Consider the following 26,015-nt stretch of genomic DNA (forward strand, 5'->3'; position numbering starts at 1 on the left):
TGATCCTCCTGTCTCCTTATGGATCCTCATGATTACATTGGGACCACCGAGGTAATCCAGGATAATCTCTCCCCCCTCACACCTTAATTTAATCATGTTTGCTAAATCCCATTTGCCAGGTAAGGTAAAGTACTCAGAGCTTCTTGGGCTCAGGATATGGTCATCTTTGGGGCAGTCGCTATTCAGCTGATCAGTTGCTTCCTGTACTCCCCTTTATGCCTCTCACCTCATCTCACATGTGTCTGCTGTGTTCCTCTCTTCATCTGCATTGCAAATGAGAAATGCAGCAATTTAAACCATTGAATATTAGATTTTGGAGATTGTTGTGGGAATAAAACACATATTTTATTTGTGTCCTAAAATTTTGTTTGGAATTTTAAATTTTATCTAATTGTCCCTAGGTAAATTAAATATGATTCAATCAGTTGATCTGAAAAATCTTTTCAAAGAGTATACCGCTGTTGTAAAGGCCCTTCAAAACAGTATTTTGAGTGCTGTTTCCAAATGAAGTTTACACTTTCACCCTTATCACTGTATTAAAGGTCATGTTTGAGGGTTTTGTGTGTGTGTGCTTTTTTCCAAAGTGAACTTGCTTCTCTATCTAAAACTAATACCTCTAACAGTATTTTTCACCAGGGAGGAGAGGAATTAGTGTATCTTCTAGACTAAGTTTTCTTTCCACGTGAAGAATCTGTTAGGACTAATATTCATGGGAGAAGGAAAAGACAGTAGCTCTTACACCCCATATACTATGTTGACAACAACAGTATAAGCCTGACCAAAGCTGTACATCTTGGTGCATCCTTTCAGCTGAAACGTGTTCAGTGAAGTATGATTTATTCCTTAGTAATTCATTTTTGTGTGAGATAAAAGTACATCAACAGAAATTAGGGAAAGCAGAGTGGTAATTTTAAAATTTCATCAGTGACTGTTTTTTACCAGTTCTATAAGCACATTAATTGATATTAAAACCCATAAAAGCTCATTTGGGAATGAAAAAAAAGTTTGAGGTGGTATTGATTTTTTAAATGATATTTGTATTTATGTGTATGATTATGCTTAGTTACACTTTGATTGAGTCCGAATGTGCCCTTCAACAATAATCCATGGGCTCTGGGTTTCCTGAAGTTGTATGTCATGGGGTGAACAGTTAGAAAAAGTGAATCCCACAAATTGACAACCCTATGGGGGTTTATATATTACACAAACACATTTGTTTGTTGTCTGCCACTCCAGTACTTTCTGTGTCCTAGAGCTCTACCCACGTGGTGCAGGCTGCCCCCATCTGTGCTGGAGAATCATGACGGGGCATTCAGTGGCCTTAGGCATCCCCACAGAGCTGCAGTTGCATCCTCTCATTTCCCACCTACTTTGTGGGCATCCCCCTTTAGCTTGACCCTGACAGTGGACAGGTCTCAGTATGAGCTGTCTGTGGGAAGAAACAAGATGTTGGGGGGGCAGCGGTAGTTGTTGATGGGAAGTTTTAAGTGTCAGGTTGTATCTTGCAATTTTCTGAACCCTGGCAGTGCAGGCCTGGGCCAACCTGGTATGTCTGTTTCACCGACCAAATCTTCCTCATGTGCCCAAGAAGTGAAACCATATTTGCATTTGCCACCAGAATCAACTAATACTAAATAATAGTTGAGAATTCCAGCTTGATTATAGTGAGTGGAAAATAGACCTCTCTCTGGTTAATTCTTACATATGATTTTACTGTTCATCTTCATAAAAGGGATAAGAAATGATGAAACGTGGATTATCAGTTTGTTTTCACTCTCATCACTCACTGCAGTTATAATTTTCAAAATACCAAGATGTTTTTCGAAAGTAGTTTTTTTTTTTTTTTTTTTTTTTTTTTTTTTTTTTTTTTTTTTTTTTTTGTGGAGAGAGTAGGGACTAAGACTAAGGAAAGCATTGTTCTATCAAGAGAAGTCGTTTTCAATTTATGGTATGATGGGAAATCCATCTCGTATGTCCTATTTGGATAACAGAGCTCACTTTTAATTTTTTAAACTTCCTTTGATTTTTTAATTGAAGTACAGCTGACCCACAATGTTGCATTAGTTTCAGATATAAAACAACAAGATTTGACAAGTCTGTATGTTATGCTGCGCTCGCCGTACTGTACCACCAACCATATTCCCTATGCTGTGCCTTTCATCCTGCAACTTATTAATTTTGTAACTGGAAGCCTGTTATCTCCCACTGTATTTCACGCATTTTGCGTGTCCACCTGCTGCCTCCTCTTTGGAAACGATCAATTTGTTCTCTGTAGTTATGGGTCTCTTTCTGTTTTTCTGTGTGTTCAGAGAACTTTTTAAGATAACTTGGTGCCTTTAAACATATTCCTTGATTTACATTATTTTGGATACGTATTTACCATGTTACCCAATTAGTTATATAATGACTTCAAAATTTGGGGGCTTAAAACAACCCTTTTGTCATATTACATATGTTTTGGGGGTCAGAAATTAGGGCAGGATCTCATGGGGCAATTTTTATGCTTAATAGGGCATTAACTGAGGTCAGTGGGTGGTGGCCTTCAGCAGGCGGCTGCTTGGTCTAGAGGATTCAGGATGACTTTATGCACATGCCTGTCACTTTGATGGGTACAGTTGGGAGGTGAGGCTCAGATGGCCCTCCACTTCTGTGCAGTCTTTGTAACAAGGTTGTTGGACTTCTTTCCTGTCCACTCAGAGCTCCAATAGCAAATGTTCCAAGAGAGGGGTTCCTTTTGGACTTGGGCCTGAAACTGACACGTTTCTTCCACTCTCTTCCACTGTTTAACACAGTCACATAGCCCATGTGAATCAAAGGGAATGGGGAGTCATAGGATTTGTGATCATTTTTTAACGTGCTACATATGTTCATATGTGCATTTTTCCCCATTTCTCTGACCTGTGGGTTATCAAGCTGTATGAGAGACTTCAGACTTAATCCAACCTCCATACTTTATAGATTAAAGAATATATATGTAGATGCACATGTACATCTCCATATCAGTTATTATATATACACTTGTATATCACTAAAAATGGCATCTGTGGATCACCCAATTCTTCTATTTTCATAGGAATGAAAAGGACTCGTCATTCACCGGCAAATCTGAAGAAAGAAGCGAGAGCAAGAGTAAGGGAGAAAGAGAGTGAGAGGAGCATCTGATGGGATAGGATTTCTTACAAAAGGACTCCTGAAATGACCAGAGAAAACAGACCAACAAAAAAGGGCAGACTTTGACCAAGCGGTGCTCAACGACGTGAATATCCACATGGAACAGAAGAGGTTTTAACGCTATTCCCTACTGATGTAGCCTACATACTAAAGAGGACATCAGAAGTTTTCTGGAAGATACAATAGATAACCATTTTGAGGACCTGGGGGAGGTGGCAGAGATGAGTGGAACAGAACACCAAAAACAGGAAGCCCAAGAAAGCTTGGGTGCCGCTTCCAGTCGGCGACGAGAGAAGAATTAGGCATGAACCAGTCAGCTGCAAAAGACTGGGAGCAGGGGACAATAGTCGAAAAGGACGAAAAGGACGGCTGCCAGGAACAACTCCACAGTCTCACTTTTATTGGATAGAAAACAATAGCCAATAGAAGGATTGAGGAAGGTCAAATGTTAATCCCATCTTTCTGACAAGCAAGAAGGAGGATAAAGTTTATAGTTAAGCAAGCACATTGAAAAAACTCTTCTAACAACGGGCACTTCTGGGAAGAGAAAGGCTCGATGGCGGATAAGGGAGGCAGGCGGTTTTTATTCCACCCTGAGCTAACCTGGCGTTCCTGGGTGCTCTGCTTTCCTGAAGCAGGCGGCATTCCGCCCTGGGCCAGCCGGACTTCCAGCCAGCGCAGCTTCTGTGAAGGGGCGGTGTTCCGCCTTGAGCGAGCTGGGCATCTCCAGCTACCCAGCTTCACAGTCATATATCATCCTTTTCCCCAAATACCTGTTGCCAGTATATGTATTTCTAGAGGTCATATGTAAATGTGCTTGGTAACTAGTAAAATCCTCCAGGGGTTACAGTTTAAGTAACAAATTGTTCCAAGGGGCAGCAGCAGTTGGGAAGTTGGACTCTACTCATTCCAAGGTTCCAAACAAAAAAATCTTGCCCAACAAATGACAAGACTAAAACTATTAAAGACTCTATGCAGATACCAGATAAGAAACTGTATACAACTCTAAATAGGAGAACTAGGAATCAAGAAGAATAGATAGGTAACTTCAAAACAATGAAAATCCTAGAGCAGAAATATCCCAAGGAGAAAGCCATCGGCCAAGAAACATGAAAAGATTCCTGAAATCCTCAGTGATCACAAAAGAGCAAAGGAAAACACAATGTGTTAGTGTTAACCCAAGGGGGCAGACCCCAAAGAGTGTTGCTTAATCCAATGGATTGAATCATGAAAAACGGATTTAATCATGGAGTGGGGCACCTGGGTGGCTGCTTTCTGCTGGGGTCCTGATGCCAGTGTCTTGGGCTCCAGACCTTCCTGGGGCTCTGTGCTCAGCAGGAAGCCTGCTTCTCCCTCTCCCACTTCCATGGCTTCTACTCCTTCTCAAATTGGGCTTCCTCTCTTGCTGTCTCTGTATTTCTGTCCAATTCATCAATCGATCAACCAATTCCTTCAATTCAAGAAGTAAAAATAAAATGTTGATGCATGGGGCCCTAAAGAACGACAAGAATATGGAGGGTTGTTTGATGATTTTTTAAAGATTTTCTTTCTTCCTCTGACAGACAGAGAGGAGAAGGAGGGAGAGAGACAGGCAGAGATGGAGGGGTAAACAGGCTCCATGCTAAGGAAAGAGCCAGATGCAGGGCAGGGTGCGCAGGCTGCTGCCTCGCCAAGTCCAGCATGAAGCCCTGCAGCAGCTCCAGCAGTCCCAAGGGGATCTCTCTGCAGGTCTTGCCTGCCCCTCTCCCGCCGGGGGCACCTGGGCGCCGCCCTCACCTCCTCCCTGGAACGACCTGTGGCCCTGCCCCACCCCCACCCCCCCCAACAAGCACGCTCAGAGGGCGCTGGAGGCGCTCAAGGAGGCTTGCCCCAAGGCTCCCTTGGCTCAGCTGCTCCCTGCTGCTCCCTGCCATGGCAGCACCGAGGGCGGCATCCGCTGAGGGAGCCTGCCCCTGGCAGGGCTGGCAGCACCGAGGGAACCTCCTGCTTGCCCTGGGGCCTGTCACTTCTCTCCCCACCCCTCCCACTCTCAACCATTGTTCCCTTCTGTGAAGGGTTTTCATACTTGGTTTTAGGGCAAGAGCACAATTGAGTGTGAGGGGGAAAGGGCAGGACCAAAAGAGAGACCCAGTGGACTCTGCCCTGAGCCCAGAGTTTGCCTCAGGGCTCAATCTCAAGAGCCTGTGATCACCACCTGAGCCAGAACCAAAGAGTTGGGCGCTTTACTGAGTGTGCCACCCAGGTGCCCCTGAGCTGTTGTGGACCAATTTCTGGAGAGGGGTGCCTGCGTGGCTCTGTTTGTTCAGCGACGGCCTTGGGCTCAGGTCATGACCCCGGTTTTGCAGGATCTCCTCCCGCCTCGGGCTCCCAGCTCCTTGGGGAGTTGGTTTCTCCCACTGACCTCCTCTCTCATGCTCTCTCTCACTCATTCTCTCACAAAGAAAGAAAGAAAAGCTTTCCAAAAAATGTCTTTAGCCTTGTTTTATGGGCTTCAATATGGTTGATCTCAATGAGTTTTCTCATCGGATGCAGACAACTTGAGGATAGCCATGAGTTTCTAAAAGGGTCCTTTTGTGTTCTGAAATGTCTTCTTTCTCTGTTCATTTATCAGGTGTCTTTCCATTGTCTCTTCTCAAGACCTAGGAAAAGCAGCCTTTGAGGATTCGTTTGGGTATGGTCTAGTCCTTTTCATCCTTTTTCTTTCCACAAAATCTATAGTAGCCTCTGCATCCTTCTAAGTAGAGTTTATTTTTCACTGCCCTATTGAGGTCTTTTCTTTCAATAGAATTTGAGTCGTTCATTCTGAAGGTCATTGTTGAAATGTTGAATTTGAAGTCTACTACCTCGCTAGGCATATTTTCTTGTTCCTGTCTATTCCTTCTTCCCTTTCCCTTTAGAACTGCCTTCCTTTCGATGACCTGAGTCCTTTGGAGGCTAATCTCTGCCTTCTTTGATTGGCTGTCACAGGGGAAGTCAGAGATTAGTAGGTATTTCTGACCCTTTTTACAGTTGTTCTCCCCTTCTTTAGGGAAGCTCTAGAGTCAGCTTTCTCGGAGGGATCATTTCATCCCGCTCCTAACTCATGCTCCTTACCGGGTCTCTACTGAATATTGTGACTTAGCCAGAAGAACACTTCCCTTTGGCTGGTAGGAACTCCAATGATCTCTAGCCTTGTAGGAGTCTTGGCAACCATCTGGTTCCGTTGCCTTGACTCTCTGTCAGAACCTGGAGCATTTTCTAAGACACACATTGCTTCCTATGGACCAAGGACTCAAGAGGACTCCAGTGTGTATTTTCAAGAGCTTGTTTTCTACTTGAATTCCGTCTCTCTGGTACCCATGGCGTTTTCATCACTCCAGCCTTCCTGAATCCCAATCTCTCTTTCCTCACAGCAGGGAGACTTCCATCTTTTCCTTGGAATCTCCTCCCTACGTGCACCATCCAGAACTATTCCAGGTGAAAATTGAGTGAATCCTGGGGCTCAGTTTTTGTTTGTTTGTTTGCTTGCTTTCCTTTTCACACGGTTTTCAAATGTCCATTCGTTTTCAATGTTTTAAAGAGTAATTTATGTAGATATAGATATAGACATATCTATATATATAGATAGATTTTTTTCTCTTTTCCAATTCCTCATGGGCTTCTGATTGGTTACTTTTCCTCTAACAGGGTTGTATTAGTTTTCTATGGGTGCTATTACAAGATACCACAAGCCTAGAGGCTGAAACAACAGAAGTGGACAGTATCACAGTTCTAGAGGCTACAGTGCTTGTAGACCATGCTCCTTTTGGAGGTATTATGGGAGGATCTGTTCCAGGCTCCTTTCCCAGCTTGATGTATTTGGACTTTGGACTTCTTCACATGGCCCTCTCCCTCAATGCATATCTGTGTATCCACAGTCTCCCTTAGAAGGACACAAGTCCTCCTGAATTATGGGCCCAGGCTATTCAAATATGATCTCATCCATGCTAGTTACATCTCCAGGGACCCTATTTCCAAATAAGGTCACAAACCCAGGTGCTTGGGTTTAGGACTGGGATAGTATATATGCATACACACATAAACACACACACACATGTGAGTGTATGTCTCTCTATATATTTATATTTACATTTATATTTATATGCACATATACTTTTTGATTTTTTTTCCTAATAAAACATTTTTGTTCAGAATCTTAGTCTTCCTTCCTTTCAATAGAATATGATTCACGGGGCACCTGGGTGGCTCAGTGGGTTAAAGCCTCTGCCTTCGGCTCAGGTCATGATCCCAGGGTCCTGGGATCGAGCCCCGCCTCGGGCTCTCTGCTCAATGGGGAGCCTGCTTCCTCCTCTCTCTCTCTGCCTGCCTCTCTGCCTACTTGTGATCTCTGCCTGTCAAATAAATAAATAAAATCTTTTTTAAAAAAGAATATGATTAGCATGCTTTTGGTGCCTCCTGAACAATTTGAACACCTCTACCTCCTCAATTTCCATGAAAGTTATTCTTACCTAAAGTCGTCTGCCATTTATTTTTAAAAACAGTTGGCATCTTTTTGCAGTTTACAGTGTTTTTGGTTTGAGTATATGTTTATAGGCTGATGAATGTGACTGTCGTCCTACTCTTTCCTTCTGAATTTGTTCCTTTTTGGGAAAGTAAATTTTATACTCTTTAAAAACGAGGACCTAGAAAAGCGAAATGGTTCTTTTTTGTGAGTCTGCATTCCATTTTCTCATTTTGCATGTGCTTTATGTGACCACAGTTTTGGGGATGACAGCATTTATCAGCATTTAAAAGAAAAAAATGAAATTAAATTTAAATTAATTTAAATTAAATATATTTAAATTTAAAATTAAAAAACAAATTAAAATTTAAAATTAAAAATGTAAATTAATTGATTCTTGATTCTTCTCCTACCCACTTAAGCCCCCATGTTGAAACATGATGGGATGGGAGGGAGACAAACCATAAGTGACTCTTAATCTCACAAAACAAACTGAGGGTTGCTGGGGGGAGGGGGTTTGGGAGAAGGGGGTGGGATTATGGACATTGGGGAGGGTATGTGCTTTGGTGAGTGCTGTGAAGTGTGTAAACCTGGTGATTCACGGACCTGTACCCCTGGGGATAAAAATATATGTTTATAAAAAAAAAGGGAATCTTTCTGCCCTTCAACAGATGAATGGATAAGGAAAATGTGGTCCATATACACTATGGAGTATTATGCCTCCATCAGAAAGGATGAATATCCAACTTTTGTAGCAACATGGATGGGACTGGAAAAGATTATGCTGAGTGAAATAAGTCAAGCAGAGAGAGTCAATTATCATATGGTTTCACTTACTTGTGGAGCATAACAAATATCATGGAGGACATGGGGAGTTGGAGAGGAGAAGGGAGTTGGGGGAAATTGGAAGGGGAGGTGAACTATGAGAGACTATGGACTCTGAAAAACAATCTGAGGAGAATGAAGTGGTGGGGGGGTAGGAGGTTCGGGTACCAGGTGGTGGGTATTATAGAGGGCACAGATTTCATGGAGCACTGGGTGTGGTGCAAAAATAATGAATACTGTTATGCTGAAAATAAATAAATTTAATTTAAAAAATTTAAATTAAAAAAAATGTAAATTAAATTCATTGGAAGGGGACGTGAAACATGAGAGACTAAGGACTCTGAAAATCAATCTGAGGGGTTTGTAGGGGTGAGGGGTGGGAGGTTGGGGGAACCAGGTGGTGGGTATTAAAGAGGGCACATATTGCATGGAGCACTGGGTGAGCTGTAAAAACAAGGAATACTGTTATGCTGAAAATAAAAATTAAAAAAAAAACAGAAAAATTGAAAAAAACTTAAATAAATACTTTTAAAGAAAAAAATGTATTTTAAAAAAGGGATCTATGACTTTTTTTTTCTTGTTACTGTCAATGACATGAAGACAAAGTCAGCCTAACCTAGCCCTGTCAGCTATTAGCATGATCACTTATTTCAATGTGGAGTTAATTTAAAATGAACACTGGGAGAAATAAACTATATAAATCAAATATATAAGCATTATTCTAAAGTTTTGGACTTTGCTTCAAGAGAGTTGGCATATCTTTAGTTTCACTGTGAGAGCAATAACCAGTCACTGGGGTATCTAGTAGGATATGTAAACTGGAAGCAAACTGAAATGAATGCTAATATATACATCCATATACATGTATGCATTGTTTATACGGTATAATCATATATTAAATCCCATGGCTTTGGAAGAAAGTTCTGAACAGCTCTAATATAAAATGATAGAGAATATTGCAAAATAGAATATGTAGACTTTCAAATTGGAATTCAAAGTTTTGTGACAATTGTCAATATTTGCCAAACTTTTCAGTAGGTTCTTTGATGCCTGATTCTTTATTTGGGTATCAGAAAATCTTTTTCCCATATGGAAGCTTTACACATATTCCTAAGCCATATGGAATAGACACTTTGACTTATATGCAAAAGATTTGTGGTCTTTGCAGAGTCATTACAATTTCTCTAGTGGTACAGATGAAGCCATAAATAAATATATTTATGTTTATTTATAAATAAGTATATTTATATATATACTTTATACTTTATTTATACTTATAAGTAAGTATATTTATAAATATGCACATATTACATAAATTGTCTCATATGTTTTTGAGTATCTTACTTGCTCTTACTCATCAGAGGTAAATCACTGCATAGGCCCATACTTAAAGGAAGTGTGCACAGTGGGTTTCATCAAATATAATATTTTTCTTCTCTTTGTACCCTCATCCAATTCCAGTAAGTACTTTACTTACACTAAATCCCGTCAACTTAACCTGTACTGGTTATTCTTGTAAAAAAGAAATGCTAAAGAGTCTCGAAAACATGGTATTTTTTCCTTCTAAAATTTTGTCTCTTTTTTAATGTAAGCTAAAAAGAAAAGATAATCATTCTATTAAAAACTTAGCCAACTGCATCTTCAGGTCTTCCTCTGTTATAACATATATTTTTAGTATACCCTTCATACTAAATCTCTAATAGTATTCATTTCACAGGCTTTTGTGCTCAGAAAGGAAAATAAAGGAGACCTTGAGATTATAATAGCATTGACTAGTATTAAATGTGAGAATTTGATACCCAAAAAAGATAGCATTTGTTCAAGTTTACTTTGGTTTTAAAAATTAATATTTATTTATTTGAGTAATAAATTCATAAACCTAATTCATTCTTATATTTTTAAGTTCAACAGGCAAAATTTATTACTCCATTTATAACTCAAATAATATTAACAATCACTTCTCAGGAGACTGAGATTACTTTATAAACACATTAAAAAGTTAGCTTAGGTAACCTGAGTGGCTCAGTCAGGTCAGCATCTGACTCTGGTTTTGGCTCAGGTGGTGATCTCAGGGCTGTGAGAAAGCCCCAAGGTGGGCACTTCACCCAGCATGTCTGCCTGTACCTCTCCCTTTGCCTCTGCCTCTCCCCCTTGCTCTCAGGAACATGCACGCACACACACCGTCTCTTTCCCTCTCAAATAAATATATAAAATATATTTTAAATTTTTTAAATGTTAGTTTAGATTTCTTTAAATATTTTTAATTGCATCTATATCTATTTGGATAATTAATTGTCCAATTTACAGACATATTTAAAATCTTTCATATATTTAACTCTTCTATACATAATAAATTAAACTTATAGACATGATGGACATCAAGTTCTCTTAAATATTCCAATATTATGCATAATCTTTTGACCTTTGACTTTAAAACCACAAGACTAAAATGATTATGCAGGCTACACATTTTGAATTAGAATCCTTATCTAATGTTATTTTTAATGAGTGATGGTTGACATGAAGACTAATAACCAATAACCTTCCAGATTCATGGTAAGAATGTGCTTTGAAGATAGGTAGGGCCATGTGATTTGTTTTGGCCAATAAAATAAGAGCAGAAGCAACATGTGTTGCTTGGATGCCAGAAAACTTAAAGAGGCAGTGCTATATTGTCTTCCCCCAGAAACATTGATCAGCATTCTCCAGATCGTGGTGACTCTGTCAGTGTCAGTCCCTGGTATTTTCCTGACCTTCCTTTTGTAACAACACGGGTGGAAACTGAGGGCATCATGCCAAGTGAAATTAGTCAGAAAAGAAAAATATCATGTGTTCTCTCTTATATTTGGAATCTGAAAAAGGCTTTCTACTTAGAGAGTAGAATGGTGGTTGCAAAGAGTTAGGTGCTGAGGAATATGGAGAGATGTTGGTCAAAGGGTACAAACTTTCAGGTAAAAGATGAATAGGTTCTGAGGATATAGCCACCCAGGCACCCCTAGAATGATTACTGTTTTAAAGACTGATAATACCAAGTGAAAATGTGGATCTACAGGAAATCTCAAACATTATTGATGGGAATATAAAATAATGTCATTGCTTTTGAAAAAAAAATTATACTTTAAGTTACATGTAACACCTACACATGACCAAGTATTTCCAAAAAAATAAATAAATAAAACTATATTTCCACCCAACATCTTCTATTTGAATTTTTAAAGAACTTTATTCAGAATAGCCCAAACTAAAAACAACCCAAGTGTTCATTAAATAGTTAAAGGATGAACACATTGTGGCATATTCACACAACAAAATACTACTCAATAGTAAAAGAATATGAACATAAGGGAATAATCTCTTATATATACAACATTGCAAATTAATTTTAAAGCATTATGCTAAGTAAAAGAAGCCAGGTACAAACACCAGATGTTATATGATTCCATAAACTACAGTGTAATGTGTAAAGAAAAGCAATTATCTAAGGTCACTGAAGACTGAGCAAAGCAGACATATGTCACAGGTAAGTCAACACTTGCTAGAAGAGAAAAATCCTAGGTAAGCTTCCTAGTTTCACTACTCAGTGCCTGAGGACAGACAGCACCAACATTAGTGCAATGTTGTGCAACTACAATACGGATGTGATAAAACTTTTTTAATAGAGTGATGAACCAAGAAGAGCAGAGTCTGGGACAACTACACAGCTGAAAAATTAAGAGGGTTCAGAGTAGAGTGAGGGCAGGATTTCTAAAAAGAGAGATAAGGTAGAAACATCACATTATGCCTAAATATTTGGCGAACTTGCCATGCATCACATGGAAAAAAAATGTAGTTTGAGTTCTTTCAAACTGCACACTCAAAAACAACAACAACAACATTCTTTGAAAGTATATAACCTAATCCAGAATCTCTACAATGTATAATTCATACCCAGAACACAAATCCAAATTACACAAATTCCAATGAAATGGAAAAATGCCACACTCAAAGAAAAAAACAATCAGCAAAGACAAAAGTAGAGATGGATCAAGATGTTGGCATCAGAACAGATTTTAAACAAGCTACTATAATTATCTTCATGGATATGGAAATACATTGATGATGAATAAAAAGACAAATCTCAGCAAAGCAATAGAAGCTATAAGAATAAAAAAGAAATTAAAAAGTGGAAAATACAATCTGAAATAAAAATTTCACCTGACAGGATTAACAACACATTGAGGATAAAGTAAATGAACTTTAAGACAGATAAATAATAAATTAGATAAGAAAGAATTAAATGCAAAAAATGAACAGACTCAGAAAAAGTGCAAGAATTGAAGATGGCCTAACATATATGCAGTGATTGTACTAGGAGAGGAAAAAAAAAAAATAAAGGGACAGAATAAATGGATGAAGAAATGTGGCTTGTTTCTCAAATTTGGTGAAAAACATAAATGTACAAATTCAAGCTCATTAGAACATAAGCATAGTAAATGCAAGGAAAATAACATCTACACACATACAGTCAAATGTATGCTTCATTTGAAAGTTTTGAGAGCAGCCATAGAAAACATATTAAACAACATACAGAAGAACAAAATTTACTTGAGATCAGTCAAGGTAACTCTTCAATCTCCACAATGTAACGCAGAGATGTCAGAAATAGTAGAAATCTTGTAGATATTTACTGAAGAGATAAGATATTTATTGAGACGTCCAAATGAGGCTATTAATTACTTCAGTTGGTGTAGGTAGTGGGAGAATCACAATATTTGGGGGTAGAAGAGCTCAGTTAAGGTTCACATTGACCATCAAGTAGCTGAGATTCTGAACAAGTTCCTTAGACTCTCTAACTTTCTAAGTCTAATCTGCTTATCTTTAAAATTGAAATAATTGCTCCACAAGGTCCTTGTGAAGATGACCTAAGACAATCCACATGAAGAGGTGCCTGGGTGGTTCACTCTGTTAAAGTGGCTGCATTCAGCTCAGGTGGGATTTCAGGGTCCTGGGACCAAGCCCAGAATTTGGATCCCTGCTCAGTGGGGAGTTGACTTGTCCTTCTCCCTATGCCCCTACCCCTGCTCCATCCCACTTGTGTGCCCACACTCTCTCCCTTTCTTTCCCTCTCAAATAAACAAATGAAATCTTGAAAAAAAAAAGATGATCCATGTGAAAATGTCTGTTTTTAACATATACAAATTATAATATTTATGATATTTAGTTGAATCCAAATGATGTTTCATGTTTGAGTATTTCTTACAAAGATACACTGTTTAATTTCTGCAGAAAGGCCATAATTTTGGTACCATTTTTCTGTATCAGTGGTTTATGGACTAAAAACAATCGTCCAATATAAAGGCAAATTACCTGTTGACATCTGCAAAATGACTTAAATCTTTAAAATCTTGTCCATATGTCCTCTCACTTCCCAGCATGGTGACAGAATTTTTAATTAATGCTTCTAGTTATTGATTTTCTACAACTGACCATCCTCCAAAATTTTCTTACATGGACTTTTAAAAATAATTCTTATATTAAGATTTCTAGGGGCGCCTGGGTGGCTCAGTGGGTTAAAGCCTCTGCCTTCGGCTCAGGTCATGGTCCCAGAGTCCTGGGATTGAGCCCTGCATCAGGCTCTCTTCTCGGCAGGGAGCCTGCTTCCTCCTCTCTCTCTCTGCCTGCCTCCCTGCCTACTTGTAATCTCTGCCTGTCAAATAAATAAATAAAATCTTAAAAAAAAGATTTCTAATAAATTGAAATTAATTTTCCTTAAAATTATTTGAGAATTTTATTTTGCATTTGCCATTTATTCCATCTCATTAAACATCACTATCTAATATCTACCTCCAAATAGCTACTAGCATTTTTAACATTTATACCACAATAAACTTTGATGGTCTAATAGTTGTCAAAGTATACTGCAATGTTTAGCTATACTGCTATTGCATATAAAATCAGGACTTGGTAAAGCATACCAAATATACACAAATGTACATTTTTTATCCAGTAAGATTCAATTTATCTGAGGTAGACTGTTTTATATAGAAGTCTCTCGAACAAATAGGAATATGTTTTCTTGTTTTATAGATTAATACTTCCAAAAAGAGATAGCTTATTTGACAAAGTTTCTGAAACAAACTATGACCTCCTACAAAACTGAAGTGATTGAAAAGATAAAATATTACTAAATAGCCAACAATACTATGTTTTTATTCGCTGGAATCTGGAGATTAAGGAAAAAATACACTCTACTCTAAACCATGTTAGGTTGGAATTATTATCCTAATACTGTGAAGAAAATTTTCATTAAGTCATGCATTTTTATGTGTGAAGTAGAAGCAGAGAATTATCTTTAGGAAATGGGAGAAAATTGCAACTACTTTTCAAATGTAACCTTGACATTTTGAAAAATGCAGTCATGGATCTGTCCTCATGGGGACAAATATATTACCCTTCATTTCTGCACCAAAATTCAGCACATCATAGCCAGATCTGATCTAATCTCCATGGTCTGTCTTAGGGGGTTATATGCTTATAAAGATATGTCCCAATGAACAGCAAAGATTCACTGAATGTTTCTGTTCCCCACCATTTCAATTGATACTGACAGTCATCCTTGTTTTTAGCCTCAGGTTTTTCAAGATAAAAATCAGTTTTTATGCAGTAAAATAGATGATTCAGTCAAAAGAAAAAGTTTGTGAGAACTTCAAAGCAACCACAATCCTTGGGACTAAGAATTAGACCCTATGGCTCCATTCTCCCAGTAGGACACACTTACAGAAATCAACATTGCTTACAAACATCCAGAGTTTGCCTTCATTTAACCCCTTATTAATGATAAATGGAAGGAAGATTTAGAGTCACTAAAATCCACTGCCACGTAGGTCATTATTTTCTTTTTTTCTCCTCTTTGCTTTGAGATAATCTATACAAAAGTGCTTTACCTGGTACCTGAAATAAATTAGTTATCCAATAATGTGTTCATTGTGGTCTTTTAATTGTTTTGTTTCATTCATTTTTCCCTTTACACCTTGAAAAGATTCTAATTAAGAAATTTTAATCAATACAGTCAAACAGCAGACATCCTGTTTATTATCTGCAGACCTTTATAAATCTCTAGAACAAAAACAAAACTTTTTAATGAATCTCATCATTGGCAAGTTCTTGCTGGTAATTTCATACGTGTGAGTCATTACAATTTTGCCTCTGTGTATGCTGAGGAATAGGAGAACTTCGATTTTTGTCACTTTGCCAATGTGCTCGACTTAAGCATAATCTCTTCTTATATTTCAATGTTGCTGTCTATCATGGGGTCTGAGGACCTGGTCTTTGAAAGCACTATAGAACTTGCTTCCAATGCAAACACAGTAATTTCACTTCAACACCATATCACAATATATCTAAACAGCAAAATCACATAGTTAACCCAATATAACTCAATAACTTATTCATTTCAGGGTTTTATTTTTTCCTAATTGCTTTATATTTGTACTGTCCACATGGAGTTTTGCTTTTATGTACCTCCATTTCCATAGTAGGCATATCAAACATTATGAACACAGTTCACTTACAAAGGCAAAAACCTTATGATAATTCATTTCATGCATTACTGTTTTTAACCTAATTGATTTTCCTTATGGAAAATTTTAACACATAAAATGACATAGTGCCTTTGTTTGTTTACTTACTTGCCATCTCTCTTATACACTAGAATATCAAGTTTAGGAGGGCAGGAACTGTATTTCTTTGCTGCTATATATCCTCATTGAATACAGTACCTAGCACACATCAGATGTACAATAAAGATATGTTAGATGAATAAGCAAATAAACAAAATCACAGTAAATGTCTGTCTGTACTTGTTCAATCTTATGTAGGGTCAAAAACTTACACTATTAGGTGGGACAATATGGCTCCAACGGAATGGAATTGAGTATTTTGCTCCTCTTAGGTCACTTAGGCTCTGTCAAAGGACCAGAAGGCTAGGGTGTGGTTAAATACCCTAAATAAGAAATATATTAAGAGCTGACATTATTATTTGTAATCTCAAGGACTCCAAATTCTGTTTTTTTTCTTCCATTTGTATCTTCCTTTCCCCAAATTATTTTATAGAGATCTGTCTGATCTATTGATCAGAGATCAACACTCTATGTCAGAAATAGCCTAATAGAATCTGTATTCTTAATATTTCTAATAATGTTCTAAAAATAAAACCAAAACCAATGTACTCATAAACATCATTTGAGAATCATAAATTTATGACATTTCTCTGTTTACATAATATTTGCACATACATGTACACTATATACTCATATTCTTACAAAAACAAGAATATAAAATGCATACACAAATTGAGAAATAAACCAGGAAAATAGTTTATAAAGAAGGAATGGTTCATATCAATTAAAATTGTGCAAGTTTTCATAAATTTCTAGTTGGCCTATTAGCAAATTGGAGGTTTTTTTGAATGGCCAATTATCTCCTTAGGAAGTATATATCTTCTAGCCTCCAAAGGTGACAGACAGGGCCAAAACAGGAAATATTATTAGTTGAATGGTATTAACAAGTTCTGAGTTCCAAGGTTGGAAAGTAAACTAGAGAGCTCCAAATGTGGAATTCCTGAAAAGTCAGAGAAATAAGTTCAACAAAAGAGCAACTGGCAAGGGATGGGATGTCTTAAAATTCGTTCATTGCATATATGATGTCTTTAAATATGCAGGTTTTGTTGTGCTAAAAAAAGTTCCCTTTTATGACTAGTGTTTTAAAATTTTGTAATCATTGAAAATACTGAACTTTATAAAATGTTGTTATGGGGTCTATGGGTGCCTTGGTAGGTTAAGTATCTATCTGCCTTTGGCTCAGGTCATGATTTGGGAGTCTTGGGATGGAGCCCCATGTAGGGCTGCTTGCTCAAGGAGGCTGCTTCTCCTTCTCCTCTGCCCCTCTCCTCACTTGTGCTTTCTTTCTCTCTCTCAAATAAAATCTTTTTAAAAATGTTATGACATCTACCAAGATACATATTTTTTTTGCACAGTGACACATTGCCTGACACTCAAATGATAAATCATCCTTGAATATTAGGATTAGATTCTCTCTGGGATCCCAATTATTCTAATGTTGTGTCATCTTATGGTTTCACTTATCTCTCAAATTTTCTCCTCGTGGTCCAGTATTTGTTTGTCTCTCTTTTGCTCAGCTTCTTTATTCTCCATCATTTGGTCTTCTGTATCACTAATTCTTTTGCCTCATTTATCCTAGCAGTAATAACTTCCATTTTTTATTGCACCTCATTAATAGCTCTTTTGATTTCAACTTGGTTAGATTTTAGTTCTTTTATTTCTCCAGAAAGGGCTTTTATCTCTCTGGAGAGGGTTTCTCTAATATCTTCCATGCCTTTTTCGAGCCCAGCTATAACCCTGAGACTTGTCATTCTGAACTCTAGTTCTGTCATATTACCAATGTCTGTTTTGATTAGGTCCCTAGCTTTGGTACTGCCTCTTGTTCTTTTTCTTGTGGTGAGTTTTTCCACCTTGTCATTTTAAGCAGATAAGAATATACAAAGGAGCAATTAAATGCTAAAAGGGTGGTAAAGACCCCAGGAAAATGTGCTTTAACCAAATCAGAAGAGACCCCAAGTTGTGGGAGAACGAAAGGGGATAAAAAAGAAGTTCAAGGGGGAAAGAAAAGGTTTAAAAAAAAGAAAACAAGGAAAAATATTTAAAAAGAAAAAAATATATATATACTAGACTTGTGACTAGAAGTGGGTCACTCACTTAATTTTGGGAGTATTTTGGTCTCTTAGAAGAAACTACCTCCCAAGATTTTAAAAAATGAAAAACATATAAGGGTAGGCACAATGACAGGATGGAATAAACCTATAAAAATGAGGAAAAGAATTTAATTTCTAAAAAATAAGTTGATAGAGCAAGTTGGTTGGGACAATAAAGAAAGATAAACTGGAGAGAATTTGCTCAGGCTGGACACTAGAACAATCTTGGAGCTAGATTTAGGGTATATTTTAATCTATTAGGAGAAATTATACCCCAAATTTTTTAGAAGAAAAAACCCTATGTGTAAAAAAAATATATAGTTAGATACAATGGAGGATAAAATATGACTATAATAATGAAGGTTCAAAATAGATTATTATTTTTTGTAAGGTATTTTAAAAATAAACTCGTTAAAAAATCATTAAAAGAGGAATGGGTAAAAGTTTAAAAAATTAGAAGAAAAAAGAAAAAATATATAACTGCAAGACTAAAGAATCATTGGGATAAAGCCATGAATTCCTTGTTTTGCTTTCTCCTCCTCTGGAATTCCACTGTTCTCTTTAGTAAGTGAAGTTGATCTTGGCTGGGTTTCTTCTTGGTCTTCTGGGAAAGGGGCCTGTTGTATTGATTCTCAAGTGTCTTTGCCTGAGATGGATTTGTCCTGCCCTTACCTGGGGTGAGGCTAAGTAATCTGGGAGCTTTTGTTCCCTGAAGGCTTTCCGTAGAGTTCTGTAGAGTTCTGGTTGATGGAATGATAATGGTATCACAATCCAGCACAGAGGAGTGGAGAGCTCAGGGCCCCGCTCCTCAGTGCACCCTCAGAGAAAAGTGCTTAATCACTCCCGTCTTCCCGGCCTCTGGCCATGCTTGGAGAAAAGCGCTCTGTCATTCGCACTCGGAGAAAAGTCCTTGGTCATTCTTATCTCCCTGGCCTCTGGCCGTGCTTGGAGAAAAGAGCTCAATTACTCCCATTCCCTGGCCCTTGGCCGTACTCCAAGCTCACCCTGCCTATGCCTGGTTTAAAGTAACCCCGGTTGAGAGCTCACTTCTCAGCTTTGTCTCTGTAGCTGGCTTCCCCACTCTAATACCTGTGAGTTCTGTGACACTCAGATACCCCTGGTCCTTCTGGGGCCCTGAGGGACCTGGGGCTATGCTGACCCCACTTGGGCTTCACTCTGGTTTAGCCTCTGGGGTGATATCCCTCAGTGGATCAAACTTAAAAAGTCCTGATTTTGTGCTCCGTTGCTCCACAGCTTGCCGGGAGCTGGCCCCTCCCCCAGCGGTCTACCTTCCCTTTCTTTGGGTTCACTTTTCCGCCAGTTAACCTTTCAGAAAGTGATCAATATTCTGTTTCTAGAATTGTTGCTCTCCTTCTCTTTGATCTCCCATTGGATTTGTAGGTGTTTTCAATGGTTAGATAAGCTATCTAGCTGATCTCCTGCTACCTGATGTCGTCTCAGCCTGCTACTTTTCTGCCATCTTGAATCCATCCACGGAATATGTGGTTTTTATTGTGTTGATGTGTATTCTTTCTGTACCCAGTTTGATGAGTATTTTTATTATGAAAGGGTGTTGAATTTTGTCAAATGTCTTTTCTGCATATTTTGAGGTGATCATATGAGTCTTTATTTATCATTCTATTAAAATAATGCATCACATTTACTGATATGTGCTGGTGAATTCAGTTTTGTAGCATTTTGTAGTGAATTTTTACATTTTTATTTATCAGGGATATTATCCAGTTCTTTTGTTACTGATTTGTTTTTTTTTTTTTTTTTTTTTTTTTTTTTTTTTTTTTTTTTTTTTTTTGTAGTGCTCCTGTATGGTTTTGATATCAAGATAATGCTGGCTTTGTAAAATGTGCCTTGGAGTATTTAAACCACTTCAACTTTTGGGGAAGGGTTTTAAAAGTGTTTGTATTATTCTTAAAATGTTTAGTAGAATTCACTGTGGAAATCATCTGATTCTGGACTTTTATTTGTTAGAATATTTTTATTACGGATTCAATCTCCTTACCCCTTATTGGTCTGTTCACATTTTTTATGTCCTTATGATTCAGTCTTGATAGGTTGCATGTGCCTAGGAATTTTCCATTTCCTCTAGGCTTTTGATTCACTGGCTTTTAACTGTCTTTTATCCTTTATATTTCTGTTGTATCTATTATAATGTCTCCTTTTTCATTTCTGATTTTATTGAGTCTTCTTTCTTTTTTCTGAGTTAGTCTAGCTGTCTTTTTTTATTTATCATTACCAAGTCTAATTTTATTTACCATTTTAAAAAATTTCTAGGTTTTAATTCTATATTTCATTTATTTCTGCCCTAATTTTTATTTTTTTCCTTCCTTTTGCTACTTTTAAGTTTACTTTGTTCTTTTTGTAGTTTTTTTTGAGCTGTTATATTAAGTTCTTCATTTGTAATCTTTTTTAATATACATTTATAGCTATAAAATTTCCTTTTATAACTGCTTTGCTGCTTCTCATAACTTTTTGGTATATATTTTTTATTTTCCTCAAAATGTCTTTTTATTCCCACTTTGTCTTCTTTTTTTTTTTTGATTTTTTGTTTGTTTAAAAATGTGTATGTCTGTGTATTTGTAAATTTTCCAAATTTCCTTATGTATTGAATTATCGTTTCATATTATTTTGGCTGGAAATATACTCGATATGCTCTCTATATTATTGATTTTGGGGGGACTCTTGTTTTGTGGTTTAAAATGTGATCTATCCTAGAAAATTTTCCACGTGTGTTTGAGAAGAATATTTATTATGATACTATTGGATGGAATATCCTGTAAATATGTTAGGTTCATTTGACATAGTTCTTGTTTTTTTTCTTTTGTTTTGTTTGTTTGTTTGAGAGAGAGCAGGGCAGAGAGAATGAGCAAGGGGTAAGGGCAGAGACAGAGTGAGAAGACCCCCTCCTGAGCAGGGAGCCCAATGAGGGACTCTATCTCAGGATGCTGAGACCATGACCTGAGCCCAAGGCAAAGGCTTAACTGACTGAGCCACCCATTTGTCCAGGCATAGTGTTTAAATTCACTATTTTCTAATTGATTTTCTGTCTGGATGATCTATCCATATGTAAGAGTGGGGTGTTATTGTCCCCAGATACTATTGTATTGCTATTTATTTCTCCTTTTTGTTTTGTTAGTATTTGTTTTATATATTTATGTGGCTCAATATTAGGTACTTGATATTTACAATTACTGTACTGATGAATTGATGACTTTTCTTATTGTATAATGACTGTGGTGATTTTTAGCTTATATAAACCCTATTTTGTCTCCTACAGTTATTTTTACCCTTGTTTTCTTTTGTTATCATTAGCTTGGAATATCTTTTTCCATCCCTTTACTCTCTGCCCATGTGTGTCCTTAAAGCTAAAGTGATTCTTTTATACACAACATATTGTATATGTGTTTTCTGTTTGTTTTTTTAATCTATTCTAGCCTTTCTATGTCTTCCAACTGGATGATTCCATTCACTTACAGTTATAGTAATTATTGATAGGTAAGGACTTAACTATTGCCTTTCATTCTTTTCATATTTCATGATTATTTAAATTTTAGTTAATATATAGTGTAATATAAGTTTCAGGCGTAGAATTTAGTAATTCGCCATTTACATATAACATTAAATGCTCATCACAAGTGACCTCCTGATAATTATTACTGACTCAGCCCATTCACCTGCTCTTCTCCCCTCCAGAAACAATTAGTTTGTTACTTATAGTTAAGTGTATTATGGCTTGCCTTCCCCTCCTTTAAAAAAAAAAAATTTCTTTCCCCAGTGTTTATCTGTTTTGTTTCTCTGTTAATTGTTTGCTCTTTTGTAGATGCTCTCCTCTTTATTTCCTGTCTCGTTCTCTTTGTTTGTAATCTGATGACTTTTTGTGGCAGTATGTTTTAACTTCTTTATCAAAATCTTTTGTGTATCTACTACATATTTTTTATATTTACCATTAAGCTTATATAAAATACGTTAGTTATAACATTCCATTTTATGTTGAAAACAACTGAACTTCAATAGCGTACAGAAAATTTATACTTCTACAATAAAAAGGTTATTGATGATTTGTCACCCACTCCCTGTGTGGAGAAATGGAAACCTGGCTGCTAAGGATACACGAGGAGACCACTAGAGCAGGCGCGTGTGCTCCACTCTGAGGAAGAAGTTTGGGCAAAAGGCAGGCCTGTACTGTGCCTTTGGGCCCAAGGGGACAGCAGCTTCTTGGTCACCTGTCCGTGGTGCAGACAAGTGCTTACTACCAGGCGCCCGCACCTGAACTCGCAGAAACAAATTCTGGAGCAATGGGCAGTCAGATGCCGTCTTGCTCCAGGATGTGTAAGCATTGACGGAGGCAGGGGGTTGCCCGGGGAAGGCGGGACAATTACCCATGGCTCCCCATTGCAGGGCGCGGGCAGTGTGCAGTGATGCTGTCGTGTCTCCTCTGGCTGGGGAAGGCAATGGCCTAGTCCCCTGTCCACCTGAACGCCAGAGCAAAAGGGCAGGCCATGCCTACGCCAGGAAATGGCATTGTAAGCAGAGTGCCATCCTAGGACACCCATGCTGCTGCAGGGTCGAGGCTGTTTCTGCTTATTTCGGCTTGGCAGGGTAAACCCAGGACGTGAACATGGAGCCCGGGAAAGCAAGGCCCAAGAGGCACCAGCTCTCCCGCATCTCTTCTTCCCTGACGCGACTAAAACCTTGTGGAGGAAGCAGCAGCATGTGCGTGTCGCTCCAAGCCCAAATCTTCTGCGAAAGCACAGCATTTGCTGAGAAATCAGAGTCGGTTCTGCGGGCTACTGCTGCTGCTTGCTGAGCCCACGCTCACGGTGGGAGAAACCCGCATACAGGGAAAGCATTTTTGCCCAGGCATCCCCGCTGGGAAAGCACAGAACTCTTTGGTAAATCAGTGTCGGGTTGGTGGGATGCTGCTGCTGCTTGCCTGTGCTAGTCTCCACAGCACAGTGTAATATAACCACGTGGAGCGAAATCCTCTTTGCCGGACATCCCCTCAACCGGAGAGAGATGCGTGGTTGCGCCTGTGAAAACAGTGTTAAGGAAAGGGACACGTGTGTCCCTGTGCACCCCAGGAGCATGTGTGGGAAGGTGCAGCACGTTGCCCCGGGAGAAGAGAAGGAGCCGAAAGACTTGTTGTCATAAAAGGGTCGCAAAGTGAGAGAGGCGGCCCTGTCAGGAACAGTGGGGCGGTGGCAAGACAAGTGTCCACAGCCCCCTGTGCGGAGAGATGGTAGCCTGACTGCTAAGGAGAAAGGAGGGGGCCACTAGGGCAGGCACGTTTGCTCCACTCTGAGGAAGGAGTCTGGGCAGAAGGCAGGCCTGTCTTGAGCCCCGGGGTCCAAGGCGAGAGCAGCTCCATGGCCACATGTCCCTGGTGCAGACATGTGCTTGCACGAGGCCCCTACCCTGAAATCGCAGAAGTAGCTCCCTGAAAGAACGGGCAGTAAGATGCAGTCTTCCACCAGGATGTGGAAGCGTTGGCGGAGGCAAGGGGTGTCCGGGGAAGGAATGGGGACAGTCCCCGAGAGCTCACCACCCCAGTGCACCGGCGGTGTGCACGGATTCTGTTGCCTCTCCTCTCCTGTGGCAAAGCACTGGCCTAGTCCCTGAGTCCGCCTGAGCCCAGAGCAAAATGTCAATCATTGCCTACGCCGGGAGATGGTAGCATGCATAGAATGCCATCCTAGGTCACACACGCAGCTGCAGGGTTGTGACTGTGTCTGCTTAGTTGGGCCTGGCAGGGTAAACCCAGGGCGCGAACATTGAGTCCGGGAAAGCAAGGCCCAAGAGGCACCAGCTCTCCCGCAGCTCTTCCCTGACGCGAGAGAGCGAACGCCCAAAGCCTTGCTGAAGAGCAGCAGCAAAGTGCGGTTCACGCCAAGCTGAAAAGCTCAGCGAAAGCATAGCCGTCGCTCGGAAATCAGAGGCATACTGTGGGCTGCTCTTGCTGCTTGCCTTAGCCTAGTATTCGCGACAGGGTGGGAGAAAGCCACATAGAGCGAAAGCCTCTTTGCCCGGTCATCACATCTGGGAAAGCACAGCATTCTTTGGGAATTCAGAGTCGGGTCTGAGGGATGCTGCTGCTGCTTGCCTGAGCTAGTCTCCACAGCACGGTGTAATAAACCCGCATGGAGCGAAATCCTCTTTGCCCCGGCATCCCCTCTTGGAAAGCAGAACATTCTTTGGGAAATCAGAGTCAGTTCTGTGTGCTGCTCTTGCTGCTTCCCTTGCTGCTCTTGCTGCTTAGTATTCGCAGCAGGGTGGGAGAAACCCGCATAGATCGAAAGCCTCTTGGCCCGGGCATCACCTCTGGGAAAGCTCAGCATTCTTTGGGAAATCAGAGTCGGGTCTGTGGGATGCTGCTGCTGATTGTCTGAACTTGTCTCCACAGCCCGGTGGAATAAACCCGCATGGAGCGAAATCCTCTTTGCCCGGGCATTCCCTCTGCCTGAGAGAGATGCTTGGTTGCACCTGTGGAAAGAGCCTTAAGAAAAGGGACACGTCTGTCACTGCACTCCCCAGGAGCATGTCTGGGGAAGGTGCAGCCCGCTGCCCTGGAGAAGAGAAGGAGCGGTTGATCTTATTGTCGGGATATGGTCGCGAAGCAGGAGAGCCGGCGCTGTCAGGAACAGAAGCCCAGAGGCAAGACAAGTGTCATCCGCTCCCTGTGCAGATAGAAGCCTTGCTGCTCAGGAGACACGGTGGGAACGACTAGGGTAGGGGCGCTTGCTCCACTTTGAGGAAGGAGTCTGGGCAGTAGGCAGGCCTGTCAAGAGCCTCTGGGCCCAAGGGGACAGCAGCTCCTTGGCCACCTGTCCATAGGGCATACATGGGCTTGCCACCGGCCGCTCGGCCCTGAACTCACAGAATCAGGTCCAGGAGGAACCGGCAGTCAGATGCCATTTTTCCTCCAGGATGTGGCAGCGTTGGCGGAAGCAGGAAGTGTCCTGGGGAAGGAGGGCCAGTTACCCATTACTCCCCATCGCAGGGCGCGGGCTGTGTGTAGTGAACCTGTCGTGTCTCCTCTGGCTGGGGAAGGCACTGGCCTAGTCCCCTGTCCACCTGAATGCCAGAGCAAAAGGGCAGGCCCTGCCTACGCAGGGATATGGCATTGTAAGCAGAATGCCATCCTAGGTCATGCATGCCTCTGCAGGGTCAAGGCTGTGTCTGCTTATTTCGGCCTGGCAGGGTAAACCCAGGACGTGAACATGGAGCCCCGGAAAGCAAGGCCCAAGAGGCACAAGCTCTCCTGCAACTCTTCTTCCCTGACGACACTGAAGCTTTGTTGAGGAAGCAGCGGCGTGTGGGAGTCGCTACAAGCACAAAGCCTCTGCGAATCCAAGCACAAAGCCTCTGCGAAAGCACAGCATTTGCTGAGAAATCAGAGTCAGTTCTGCGGGCTACTGTTGCTGCTTGCCTGAGAACAGGCTCATGGTGGGAGAAACCCACATACAGTGAAAGCCTCTTTGCCCAGGCATCCCCTCTGGAAAGCACTGCATTCTTTGGGAAATCAGAGTCCGGTCTGCGGGATGCTGCTGCTGCTTGCCTGATTTAGTTTCCAGAGCACGGCATAATAAACTCTCATGGAGCAAAAGCCTCTTTGCCTGGGCATCCCCTCTGTGAAAGCACAGCATTCTTTAGGAATTCAGAGTTGCGTCTGAAGGATATTGCCGCTGCTTGCCTGAGCTAGTCTCCACATCATGGAGTAATAAACCCGCGTGGAGCGAAATCCTCTTTGCCTGGCATCCCCTCTGCCTGAGAGAGATG

At 40.0% G+C, this 26,015-nt stretch overlaps 1 protein-coding gene across 4 annotated transcripts in view; it reads left to right on the top strand.

Annotated features, from left to right (window-relative positions):
• Positions 1-7,353, top strand: part of LOC131835655 (piggyBac transposable element-derived protein 5-like) — a 46,463-nt gene extending 39,110 nt beyond the window's left edge. For 3 of the 4 annotated variants that reach the window (XR_009355295.1, XR_009355297.1, XM_059180084.1), the window contains one exon: positions 3,074-7,353. The gene's annotated coding sequence lies outside the window, so the exon portion shown is untranslated. The remainder of the gene's footprint in view (positions 1-3,073) is intronic. The other variant, XR_009355298.1, reaches the window with a different exon arrangement.
• Positions 7,354-26,015: the final 18,662 nt, after the last annotated feature.

The sequence above is a fragment of the Mustela lutreola genome, chromosome 7 (assembly GCF_030435805.1).
Source record: "Mustela lutreola isolate mMusLut2 chromosome 7, mMusLut2.pri, whole genome shotgun sequence".
NCBI lineage: Eukaryota > Metazoa > Chordata > Mammalia > Carnivora > Mustelidae > Mustela > Mustela lutreola.